General features: G+C 38.3%; 1 long non-coding RNA gene across 1 annotated transcript in view; it reads right to left on the minus strand.

Annotated features, from left to right (window-relative positions):
- Positions 1-12,624, minus strand: part of LOC118541624 (uncharacterized) — a 170,081-nt gene that overhangs the window by 135,473 nt on the left and 21,984 nt on the right. The window lies entirely within an intron of this gene.

Consider the following 12,624-nt stretch of genomic DNA (forward strand, 5'->3'; position numbering starts at 1 on the left):
AGATCATATACTGGGTCACAAATCAGGTCTCAACCAGTACCAAAAGATTGGGATCATTCCCTGCATATTTTCAGACCACAGTGCTTTGTAACCTGAACTCAATTACAAGAGGAAATTTGGAAGGAACTCAGACACTTGGAGGTTAAAGAGCATCCTATTAAAGAATGAATGGGTCAACCAGAAAATTAAAGAAGAATTTTAAAAATTCTTAGAAACAACTGAAAATGAAAACACAACTATTCAAAACCTCTGGGATACAGCAAAAGCAGTCCTAAGAGGGAAGTGCATTGCAATACAAGACTCTCTCAAAAAATTAGAAAAATCTCAAATACACAAGCTGACCTTACACCTAAAGGAACTGGAGAAAGAACAGCAAATAAAGTCTAAACCAAGCAAGAGAAGAGAAATAATAAAAATCAGAGCAGAAATCAATGAAATAGAAACCAAAAGAACAGTAGAACAGATCAATGAAACTAGGAGCTGGTTCTTTGAAAGAATTAATAAGATTGATAAACTCCAGGCTAGTCTTATCAAAAAGAAAAGATAAAGGACCCAAATTAATAAAATCATGAAATGAAAGAAGAGAGATCACGACCAACACCAAGGAAATACAAACAATTTCTTTAAGAACATATTATGAGCAACAATATGCCAACAAATTAGGCAATCTGGAAGAAATGGATGCATTCCTGGAAACTTATAAACCACCAAAAGTGAAACAGGAAGAAACAGAAAATCTGAACAGACCCATAACCAGCAAGAAAATTGAAGCAGTAATCAAAAACTTCCCCAAGAAAACAAGAGTTCAGGGCCAGATGGCTTCCCAGGGGAATTTTACCAAATATTTAAAGAAGAATTAATACTATTCTTCTGAAGCTGTTTCAAAAGATAGAAATGGAAGGAAAACTTCCAAACTCATTCTATGAGGCTAGCATTACCTTAATCCCCAAAACAGACAAAGTCCTCACCAAAAAGGAGAATTACAGACTAATATCTCTGATGAACATGGATGTCAAAATACTCACCAAGATTCTAGCCAATAGGATCCAACAGTACATTAAAAAGATTTTCACCATGACCAAGTGGTATTTATTCCTGGCCTACAAGCGTGGTTCATCATTTGCAAATCAATCAATGTGATACATAACATTAATAAAAGAAAGGACAAGAACCATATAATCCTCTCAATTGACACAGAAAAAGCATTTGACAAAATATAACAAACTTTCTTGATTAAAACTCTCCACAGTGTAGGGATAGAAGGAACATACTTCAATATCATAAAAGCCATCTACAAAAAGCCCATAGCAAATATCATTCTCAATGGGGAAAAACTGAGAGCTTTTCCCCTAAGGTCAGGAACACAGCAGGAATGCCATTCTCACCACTGTTGTTCAACATAGTACTAGAAGTCCTAGTCTCAGCAACCAGACAACAAAAAAATAAAAGACATTCAAACTGGCAAAGAAGAAGTCAAACTCTCACTCTTTGCAGATGACATGATATTCTATGTGGAAAACCCAAAAGACTCCACCCCAAAATTGCTAGAACTCATACAGGAATTCAGTAAAGTGGCAGGATATAAAATCAATGCACAGAAATCAGATGCATTTCTATACACTAACAATGAGACAGAAGAAAGAGAAATGAAGGAATCAATCCCATTTATAATTGCATCAAAAACCAAAAAGTACCTGTGTATAAACCTGACCAAAGAGGTAACTGATCTGTACTCTAAAAACTGCAGAACAATTATAAAAGAAATTGAGGAAGACACAAAGAAATGGAAAAATATTCCATGTTCATGAATTGGAAGAATAAATGTGAAAATGTCTATGCTGCCCAGGGCAATCTATACCTTCAATGCAATCCCTATCAAAATACCACTGACATTTTTCACAGCACTAGTACAAATAATCCTAACCAGAAAAGACCCCAAATAGCCAGAGGAATGTTGAAGAAGAAAACCAAAGCTGGTGGCATCACAATTCCAAACTTCAAGCTCTATTACAAAGCTGTGATCATTAAGACAGTATGGTACTGGCACAAAAACAGACACATAGATCAATGGAACAGAATAGAGAGCCCAGAAATGGACCCTCAACTCTATGGTCAACTGATCTTTGACAAAGCAGGAAATAATATCCAATGGAAAATGCCTCTTCAATAAACGATGCTGGGAAAATTGGACAGCCACATGCAGAAGAATGAAACTGGACCTTTTTCTTACATGATACACAAAGATAAACTCAAAATGGATGAAAGACCTAAATGTGTGACAGGAATCCATCAAAATCCTTGAGGAGAACACAGGCAGCAACCTCTTTGACCTCAGCTGCAGCAACTTCTTGCTAGACACGTCTCCAAAGGCAAGGGAAACAAAAGCAAAAATGAACTATTGGGACTTCATCAAGATAAAAAGCTTTTGCACAGCAAATGAAATAGTTAACAAAACTAAAAGGCAACCTATGGAATGGGAGACAACATATCAGATAAAGGACTAGTATCCAAGACTTATAAAAAACATACCAAACTCCACACCGAAAAAACAAATACTCCAGTCAAGAAATGGGCAGAAGACATGAACAGACATTTCTCCAAAGAAGACCTACAAATGGCCAACAGACATATGAAAAAATATGCAAAATCACTTGGCATCAGGGAAATACAAATCAAAACCACAATGAGATACCACCTTACACCAGTCAGAATGGCTAAAATTAACAAGACAAGAAACAAGAAATGTTGGTGATGATGTGGAGAAAGGGGAACCCTCTCACACTGTTGGTAAGAATGCAAGCTGGTACAGCCACTCTGGAAAACAGTATGGAGGTTCCTCATAAAGTTAAAAATAGAGCTACCCTATGATCCAGCAATCGCACTACTAGGTATTTACTCCAAAGATACAGATGTAGTGAAAAGAAGGGGCACCTGCACCCCAATGTTCATAGCAGCAATGTCCACAATAGCCAAAACGTGGAAAAAGCCAAGATGTCCATCAACAGATGAATGCATAAAGAAGATGTGGTATATATGTAAATGGAATATTACTCAGCCATCATAAAGGATGAATACTTACCATTTACTTTACTGTGGATGGAACTGGAGGGTATTATGCTGAGTGAAACAAGTCAAACAGAGGAACACAATTATCATATGGTTTCACTCATATGTGGAATATAAGAAACAGTGCAGAGGATCATAGGGTAAGGGAGGGAAAACTGAAGGGGAAGTCATTAGAGAGGGAGACAAATCAAGAGCGACTCTTAACTATAGGAAACAAACAGGGTTGCTGGAGGGGAGGTTGGTGGGGGGATGTGGTAATTGGGTGATGTGATGAGCACTGGGTGTTATAGGCAACTGACGAATTACTGAACACTACATCTGAAACTAATGATGTACTATATGTTGGCTAACTGAATTTAAATAAAAATTTTAAAAAAGAAAAGTCCACAAATATTGTACATTAAACCGCATACTTCTAGATAACACGTGTACTATAGCATGTATCACAAGAAATATTGGGATATATTTTACATAAATAATAATGAAAAGACAACACATCATTATTTATAGGAATTATGCTAAATCAGCTGAAGCTAAAGTACTGATTAGAGGGAAATTTAGACCTTCAGGTGCTTATATTAGAAAAGAATAAAAGTCTAAAATTAGTGATGCAAGATTCCACATTAAGAAGCTTTCTTAGAAGAAAAGGAATATTGAACCCAAAGTAAGTAGAATGTAGGAAATAATAAAAATATGAATGGAACAACATACTGGAAAAACAGATAATTTATAGGGAAAAATGAATGAAACCAGAAGCTGGTTCTTTGAAAAATTAAGCTTCTAATTGGTCTAGTCAAAAAAAAAGAGAAGATACAAGTGATCAAATTCAGTAATTAAAGAAGAAACATCACTGTAAGACATTAAAAAGATAAAAGGGGACTATCATAAACAAATGTATACAATAAATTGAACAACTTAGATGAAATGGACAAATCCCTTGAAAGACACGGCTACAAAAACTGACATAAAAATAAATGGAAGATTTTAATACCTCCATATTTATTTTAAAAATTGAATGTGTCAAAGTAATTCAATGAAGGAAAGCATGTCTTTTCAATAAAGTGTTTGAACAACTGAATAACCATATGAAAAAATATATATAAATCTCAACTCTTACCTCCTACCAAATGCAAAAGGCAACTCTAAATGGAATATAAACTGAAATTTAAAAACAAAAATGATGAAATTTATACAATAAAGCATAGAAAAATATCTTCACAAACTTGAGTTAAACAAAGATTTCTTTGATATAACAAAAGCCAAGATATTAAAGAAAAGATTAAGACTCAATCAATATTAAACACTTTTGCATTTCAAATATCACCTTTAAGAAAATAAAAAGACGGTTCTGGGAGCAAGATGGCGGAGGAGCAGGAGACCTAAATTTCATCTGGTCCCAGGAATTCAGCTAGATAGGGATCAAACCATTCTGAACACCTATGAACTCAACAGGAGATCAAAGAAAAGAAGAGCGACAACTCTCTGAACAGAAAAGCGACCACTTACTGGAAGGTAGGACGTGCGGAGAAGTGAATCCGAGGCGATATTCAGGAGGATAGAAGGCGGGGGAGGGGGCCTCCGTCGGCCGCTTCTGGCAAGTGATAGAGCCGCGGAGCACAAAATCGGAACTTGTAGAATCTGCTCCACTGAGGGACGTTGCTCCAGTGGCTAAGCGGGGGGTGGAACCCTCGTGGGACAGTGTGGTCTCAGGACCCTCGGGGTCACAGGAAGACCGGGGGTGCCTGAGTGTGGCAGAGCTCCCAGGTATTGGAGTGGGGAAGCTGGCTGCAGAGACCGAGCCGAGGCGCAGGCTCTCAGCTCCGGGGTTGCCATAAACCATGATCCGCCGCACAGTTCGGCCACTGCTCCTCCAGCAGGCACCCAAAAAGCGGCAGATCCGGGGAGACTCCCCTTCCTCCCCCAGGAGGAGTGGCAAGGAAGCATACTGCAGGGATCTGCCGGGTTTGGAGACTCCACACGGGGTCGGGTGCCAGAGATAGAAACGCTCGGTCACAGGCCGGGTGAGCACGGAGTGCGGCCGGAGACCGGGGAGATGGGAGTGATTGACTGCTTTTCTCTGGGGACTCACTGAGGAGCGGGGCCGGAGTTCTTGGCTCCTCTGGGGCGGAGAATGGGAGGCCGCCATTTTCACTCTCGTCCTCCAAAGCTGTACGGAAAGCTTGCAGGGAACAAAAGCTCCTGAGAGCAAACCCTAGCAGATTACTTAGCCCGCCCCCAGCAAAGGTGGGGCAATTCTGCCTCCAGCAAAGACATTTGGGAACCACGGCAACAGGCCCCTCCCCCAGAAGATCAGCAAGAACAGCCAGCAAAGACCAAGTTTACCGATCAATGAGAACGGCAGACTCCAGTGCTAGGGGAATACTGCACATAGAATTCATGGCTTTTTTCCCCCCTGATTCTTTAGTATTTCAAAGTTAATTTTTTTAATTTTCTTTTTCTGTTTTTTTGAATTTTTCTTTTTCCCTTTTTCAACCAATATCTTATCAATCCCTTTTTTTAAAATCTTTTTTATTTTTCATTTTTAGAGTCTTATTCTATCCCTTCATAGTAGTTAACCTTATTTTTGGTATATATATATATATATATATATATATATATATATATATATACATGTTGTTCTTTCTTTAAAATTTTGGGATACAGTTTCTTCTAACAGACCAAAATATACCCTAAATCTCTAGTGTATGGTTCTGTTCTAGTCTCCTGACTGATCACATTCTCTCCCTTTTTTTTTTTAATTTCTCTTCTTTCTTTTTTCAACCACCATCTTATCAATTCCTTTTATAAAATCTTTTGTAATTTTCATCTTTATAGTCATATTCCATCCCTTCATCGTATTTACCCTTATTTTTGTACATATGTTTTCTTCTTTAAAATTTTGGGAGGGACTTTCTTCTAACAGAACAAAATATGCCCAAAATCTAGTGTGTGGCACTGATCTATGCACCAACCTGATCATATTTGATCATTTTCTTTTTCTTTTTCTTTTTCTTTTTTCTTTCCCTTTCTTTTCCCCTGGTTCCGGGTCTCTTCTGATTTGTTTAGTGTATATTTGTCTGGGGTTATTGTTACCCCATTAGCATTTTGTTCTCTCATTCATCTATTCTCCTCTGGACAAAATGACAAGACAGAAAAACTCACCTCAAAAAAAAGAACAAGAGGCAGTACCGACTGCCAGGGACCTAATCAATATGGACATTAGTAAGATGTCGGAACTAGAGTTCAGAATGACAATTATAAAGATACTAGCCAGGCTTGAGAAAAGCATGGAAGATAATAGAGAAACCCTTTCTGGAGAAATAAAAGAACTAAAATCTAACCAAGTCAAAATCAAAAAGGCTATTAATGAGGTGCAATCAAAAATGGAGGCTCTAACTCCTAGGATAAATGAGGCAAAAGAGAGAATTAGTGATATAGAAGACCAAATGATGGAAAATAAAGAAGCTGAGAAAAAGAGAGATAAACAACTACTGGATCACGAGGGCAGAATATGAGAGATAAGTGATACCATAAGACGAAACAATATTAGAATAATTGAGATCCCAGAAGAAGAAGAAAGAGAGAGGGGGGCAGAAGGTATACTGGAGCAAATTATAGCAGAGAACTTCCCTAATTTGGGGAAGGAAACAGGCATCAAAATTCAGGAGGCACAGAGAACCCCCCTCAAAATCAATAAAAAAGGTCAATACCCTGACATCTAATAGTAAAACTTACGAGTCTCAGAGAAAAAGAAAAAATCCTGAAAGCAGCTCAGCACAAGAGGTCTGTAACCTACAATGGTAGAAACATTAGATTGGCAACAGACCTATCCACAGAGACCTGGTAGGCCAGAAAGGACTGGCAGGATATAGTCAGAGCACTAAAGGAGAAAAATATGCAGCCAAGAATACTATATCCAGCTAGGCTTTCATTGAAAATAGAAGGAGAGATAAAAAGCTTCCAGGACAAACAAAAACTAAAGGAATTTGCAAACACAAAACCAGCCGTACAAGAAATATTGAAAGGGGTCCTCTAAGCAAAGAGAGAGCCTAAAAGTAACATAGACCAGAAAGGAACAGAGACAATATACAGCAACAGTCACCTTACAGGCAATACAATGTCACTAAATTCATATCTTTCAATAGTTACCCTGAATGTAAATGGGCTAAATGCCCCAATCAAAAGACACAGGCTATCAGATTGAATAAAAAAAACAAAACCCATTGATATGCTGTCTGCAAGAGACTCATTTTAGATGCAAAGACAGCTCCAGATTGAAAGTGAGGGGGTGGAAAACTGTTTCCCATGCTAATGGACACCAGAAGAAAGCTGGGGTGGCAATCCTTATAGCAGACAAATTAGATTTTAAACCAAAGACTGTAATAAGAGATGAGGAAGGACACTATATCATACTTAAAGGGTCTATCCATCAAGAAGATCAAACAATTGTAAATATCTATGCCTCTAACATGGGAGCAGCCAATTATATAAGCCAATTAATAACAAAAGCAAAGAAACACATCGACAACAATACAATAAGGGTGGGGGACTTTAACACCCCCCTCACTGAAATGGACAGATCATCTAAGCAAAAGATCAACAAGGAAATAAAGACTTTAAATGACACACTGGACCAAATGGACTTCACAGACATATTCAGAACATTCCATCCCAAAGCAACAGAATACACATTCTTCTCTAGTGCCCATGGAACATTCTCCAGAATACATCACATCCTAGGTCACAAATCAGGTTTCAACCAGTACCAAAAGTTTGGGATCATTCCCTGCCTATTTTCAGACCACAATGCTTTGAAACTAGAACTCAATCACAAGAGGAAAGTGAGAAAGAACTCAAATACATGGAGGCTAAAGAGCATCCTACTAAAGAATGAATGGGTCAACCAGGACATTAAAGAAGAATTAAAATAATTCCTGGAAACTAATGAACATGAAAACACAACTGTTCAAAATCTTTGGGATGCAGCAAAGGCAGTCCTAAGAGGAAAGTATACATCAATACATGCCTTTCTCAAGAAACAAGAAGGGTCTCAAATACACAACCTAACCCTACACCTAAAGAGCTGGAGAAAGAACAGCAAATAAAGCCTAAACCCAGCAGGAGAAGAGAAATAATAGAGATCAGAGCAGAAATCAATGAAATAGAAACCAAAAGAATAGTAGAACAGATCAACAAAACTAGGAGGTGGTCCTTTGAAAGAATTAACAAGATTGATAAACCCCAGGCCAGACTTACCAAAAAGAAAAGAGAAATGACCCAAATAAACAAAATCATGAATGAAAGAGGAGAGATCACAACCAACACCAAAGAAATACAAACAATTATAAGAACGTATTATGAGGAACTGTATGCCAGCAAATTAGATAACCTGGAAGAAACAGATGCATTCCTAGAGATGTACCAACTACCAAAACTGAACCAGGAAGAAATAAAAAAACCTGAACAGACCTATAACCACTAAGGAATTTGAGGCAGTAATCAAATATCTCCCAACAAACAAGAGCCAGGGCCAGATGGCTTCCCAGGGGAATTCTACCAAACATTTCAAGAAGAATTAATACCTCTTCTTCTGAAACTGTTCCAAAAAATAGAAATGGAAGGAAAACTTCCAAACTCGTTTTATGAGGCCAGCATTACCTTGATCCCAAAATCAGACAAAGACCCCACCAAAAAGGAGAATTACAGACCAATATCCTTGATGAACATGGATCTATAATTCTCACCAAAATAATAGCCAATAGGATCCAACAGTACATTAAAAGGATTATTCACCATGACCAAGTGGGATTTATCCCTGGCTGCAAGGTTGGTTCAACATCCGCAAATCAATCAATGTGATACAATACATTAATAAAAGAAAGACCAAGAACCATATGATCCTCTCAATAGATGCAGAAAAAGCATTTGACAAAGTACAGCATCCTTTCTTGATCAAAACTCTTCAGAGTATAGTGATAGAGGGCACATACCTCAATATCATAAAAGCCATCTACGAAAAACTCACAGCGAATATCATTCTCAATGGGGAAAAACAGAGCTTTCCCCCTAAGGTCAGGAACACGGCAGGGATGTCCACTATCACCACTGCTATTCAACATAGTACTAGAAGTCCTAGCCACAGCAATCAGACAACAAAAAGAAATAAAAGGCATCCAAATTGGCAAAGAAGAAGTCAAACTCTCAGAAGTCAAGCTCTCACTCTTTGCAGATGATATGATACTTTATGTGGAAAACCAAACAACTCCACCTCAGAACTGCTAGAACTCATACAGGAATTCAGTAAAGTGGCAGGATATAAAATCAATGCACAGAAATCAGTGGCATTCCTATACACCAACAACAAGACAGAAGAAAGAGAAATGAAGGAGTCGATCCCATTTACAATTGCACCCAAACCCATAAGATACTAGGAATAAATCTAACCAAAGAGGCAAAGAATCTGTACTCAGAAAACTATAAAATACTCATGAAAGAAATTGAGGAAGACACAAAGAAATGGAAAAACATTCCATGCTCATGGATTGGAAGAACAAATATGGTGAAGATGTCAAAGCTACCTAGAGCAATCTACACATTCAATGCAATCCCTATCAAAATACCATCCACTTTTTTCAAAGAAATGGAACAAATAATCCTAAAATTTGTATGGAACCAGAAAAGACTCCAAATAGCCAAAGGAATGTTGAAAAAGAAAAGCAAAGCTGGTGGCATCACAATTCCAGACTTCAAGCTCTATTACAAAGATGTCATCATCAAGACAGTATGGGACTGGCACAAAAAACAGACACATAGATCAATGGAACAGACTAGAGTCCCCAGAAATGGACCCTCAACTCTATGGTCAACTAATCTTCGACAAAGCGGGAAAGAATGTCCAATGGAAAAAAGACAGTCTCTTCAACAAATGGTATTTGGAAAATTGGACAGCCACATGCAGAATGAAACTAGACCATTTCCTTACACCACACACAAAAATAGACTCCAAATGGTTGAAAGACCTCAATGTGAGACAGGAGTCCATCAAAATCCTAAAGGAGAACATAGGCAGCAACCTCTTCGACCTCAGCTGCAGCAACTTCTTCCTAGACACATCGCCAAAGGCAAGGGAAGCAAGGGCAAAAATGAACTACTGGGACTCCATCAAGATAAGAAGCTTTTGCACGGCAAAAGAAACAGTGGACAAAACCAAAAGACAACCGACAGAATGGGAGAAGATATTTGCAAATGTCATATCAGATAAAGGGCTAGTATCCAAAATCTAAAAGGAACTTATTAAACTCAACACCCAAAGAATAAATGATCCAATCAAGAAACGGGCAGAAGACATGAACAGACATTTTCCAAAGAAGACATCCAATTGGCTAACAGATACATGAAAAGTGCCCAGCATATCTTGGCATCAGGGAAATCCAAATCAAAACCTCAATGAGATACCACCTCACACCAGTCAGAATGGCTAAACTTAACAAGTCAGGAAATGACAGATGTTGTTGAGGATGTGGAGGAAGGGGAAACCTCCTATACTCTTGGTGGGAATGCAAGCTGGTGCAGCCGCTCTGGAAAACAGTATGGAGGTTCCTCAAAAAGTTGAAAATAGAGCTACCCTACAACCCAGCAATTGCACTACTGGGTATTTACCCCAAAGATACAAATGTAGGGATCCAAAGGGGTACGTGCACCCTGATGTTTATAGCAGCAATGTCCACAATAGCCAAACTGTGGAAAGAGCCAAGATGTCCATCGACAGATGAATGGATAAAGAAGATGTGGTATATATATACAATGGAATATTATGGAGCCATAAAAAAAAAAAAAACGAAATCTTGCCATTTGCAACGACATGGGTGAAACTAGAGGGTATTATGCTAAGCGAAATAAGTCAATCAGAGAAAGACATGTATCATATGACCTCACTGATATAAGGATTTCTTAATCTCAGGAAACAAACAGGGTTGCTCGAGTGGTGTGGGGTGGGAGGGATGGGGTGACTGGGTGATAGACATTGGGGAGGGTATGTGCTATGGTGAGTGCTGTTAATTGTGTAAGAGTGATGAATCACAGACCTGTACCTCTGAAACAAATAATACATTATATGTTAAAAAAAAAAAAAAAAAGATAGTAGGAAGGGAAAAATAAAGGGCGGGAAATTGGAGGGGGAGACAAACCATGAAAGACTATGGACTCTGAGAAGCAAACTGAGGGTTCTAGAGGGGCGGGGGTGGGGGGATGGGTTAGCCTGGTGATGGGTATTAAAATGGGCACGTACTGAATGGAGCACTGGGTGTTATACGCAAACAATGAATCATGGAACACTACATCAAAGCTAATGATATAATGTATGGTGATTAACATAATAAAATAAAATTAAATTAAATTAAAATAATAAGATAAAAGAAAAGATAAAGAAAAGACAAGCCAAGCCAACAGACTGATGGAAAATATTTGCATTGCATATATCTGAGGCTAAGAACTTGTATCCATAATATATAAAGGACTTTTACAACTTGATAATCATGATAGAAATAATCCAGTTTTAAAATTGGGCAAATAATTTGATCCTAAAAATAAAAAAGATATGATAATGGCCAGTACATATACTAAAAGACGCTCATCATTTTTAGTCATCAGGGACATATAACACACGACATATAACGTACTAAATATAACAAATAAACCACACTAACACATTATTATATACCAAGAGAATGGCTAAAAATAAAAACTGAGAATACCCAATGTTGAGAATATAGAGCAACTGGAACTCTTGTATATTGCTGGGGCAAATATAAAATAGTACAACCACTTTGAAAAATAGTATGGTAGTTTCTAATAAGGTTAAACTTAAAGAGAGGATGAGGATCAAGATGGTAAAGTGGGAAGATCCTGAGCTCAGCCTCTTCTATGGACACACCAACACTACAACATACGGAACAACTCTTTTTCTTTTTTAACATATTATTTATTTATTTGACAGAGAGAGACACAGTGAGAGAGGGAACACAAGCAGGGGGAGCAGGAAAGGGAGAAGCAGGCTTCCCGCTGAGCAGGGAGCCCGATGTGGGGCTCGATCCCAGGGCCCTGGGATCATGACCTGAGCAGAAGGAAGACGCTTAACGACTGAGCCACCCAGGGGCCCCGCAACTCTGGTATTTCTATTCCCACTTACTATGAGCTATTGCTTTATTCATGCACTTAAGAGCCACAGTAGGAGTGTGTTTACACCATCTCTTGGTGTCCTTGCCAAAATTTTAAATCATATATCCTAGAAGAGTCTCTCAAATTGATAAGCTCTCTTTTCAAACAGTAATTTCTGACCCCTTGATCCAGCATCCACAGAAACCATCTATAATCTTCCAGTTAGTGTTTGTGAAAGATGGCTAGGTCCTGTATCTCCTTTGGGATACAGTCCCTTTTCTTCCTTATCATGCCCAGCATATCTCTCATTATTTGTGCTGCAACTTATAGGACAGTGACAAGTGGATGGTGGGGCCAGATCCTGAGGCAGGCACATGTTGTCTTGCAAGAAAAAGGCTTCTG

The sequence above is a fragment of the Halichoerus grypus genome, chromosome 3 (assembly GCF_964656455.1).
Source record: "Halichoerus grypus chromosome 3, mHalGry1.hap1.1, whole genome shotgun sequence".
In the NCBI taxonomy this organism is placed as follows: Eukaryota; Metazoa; Chordata; class Mammalia; order Carnivora; family Phocidae; genus Halichoerus; species Halichoerus grypus.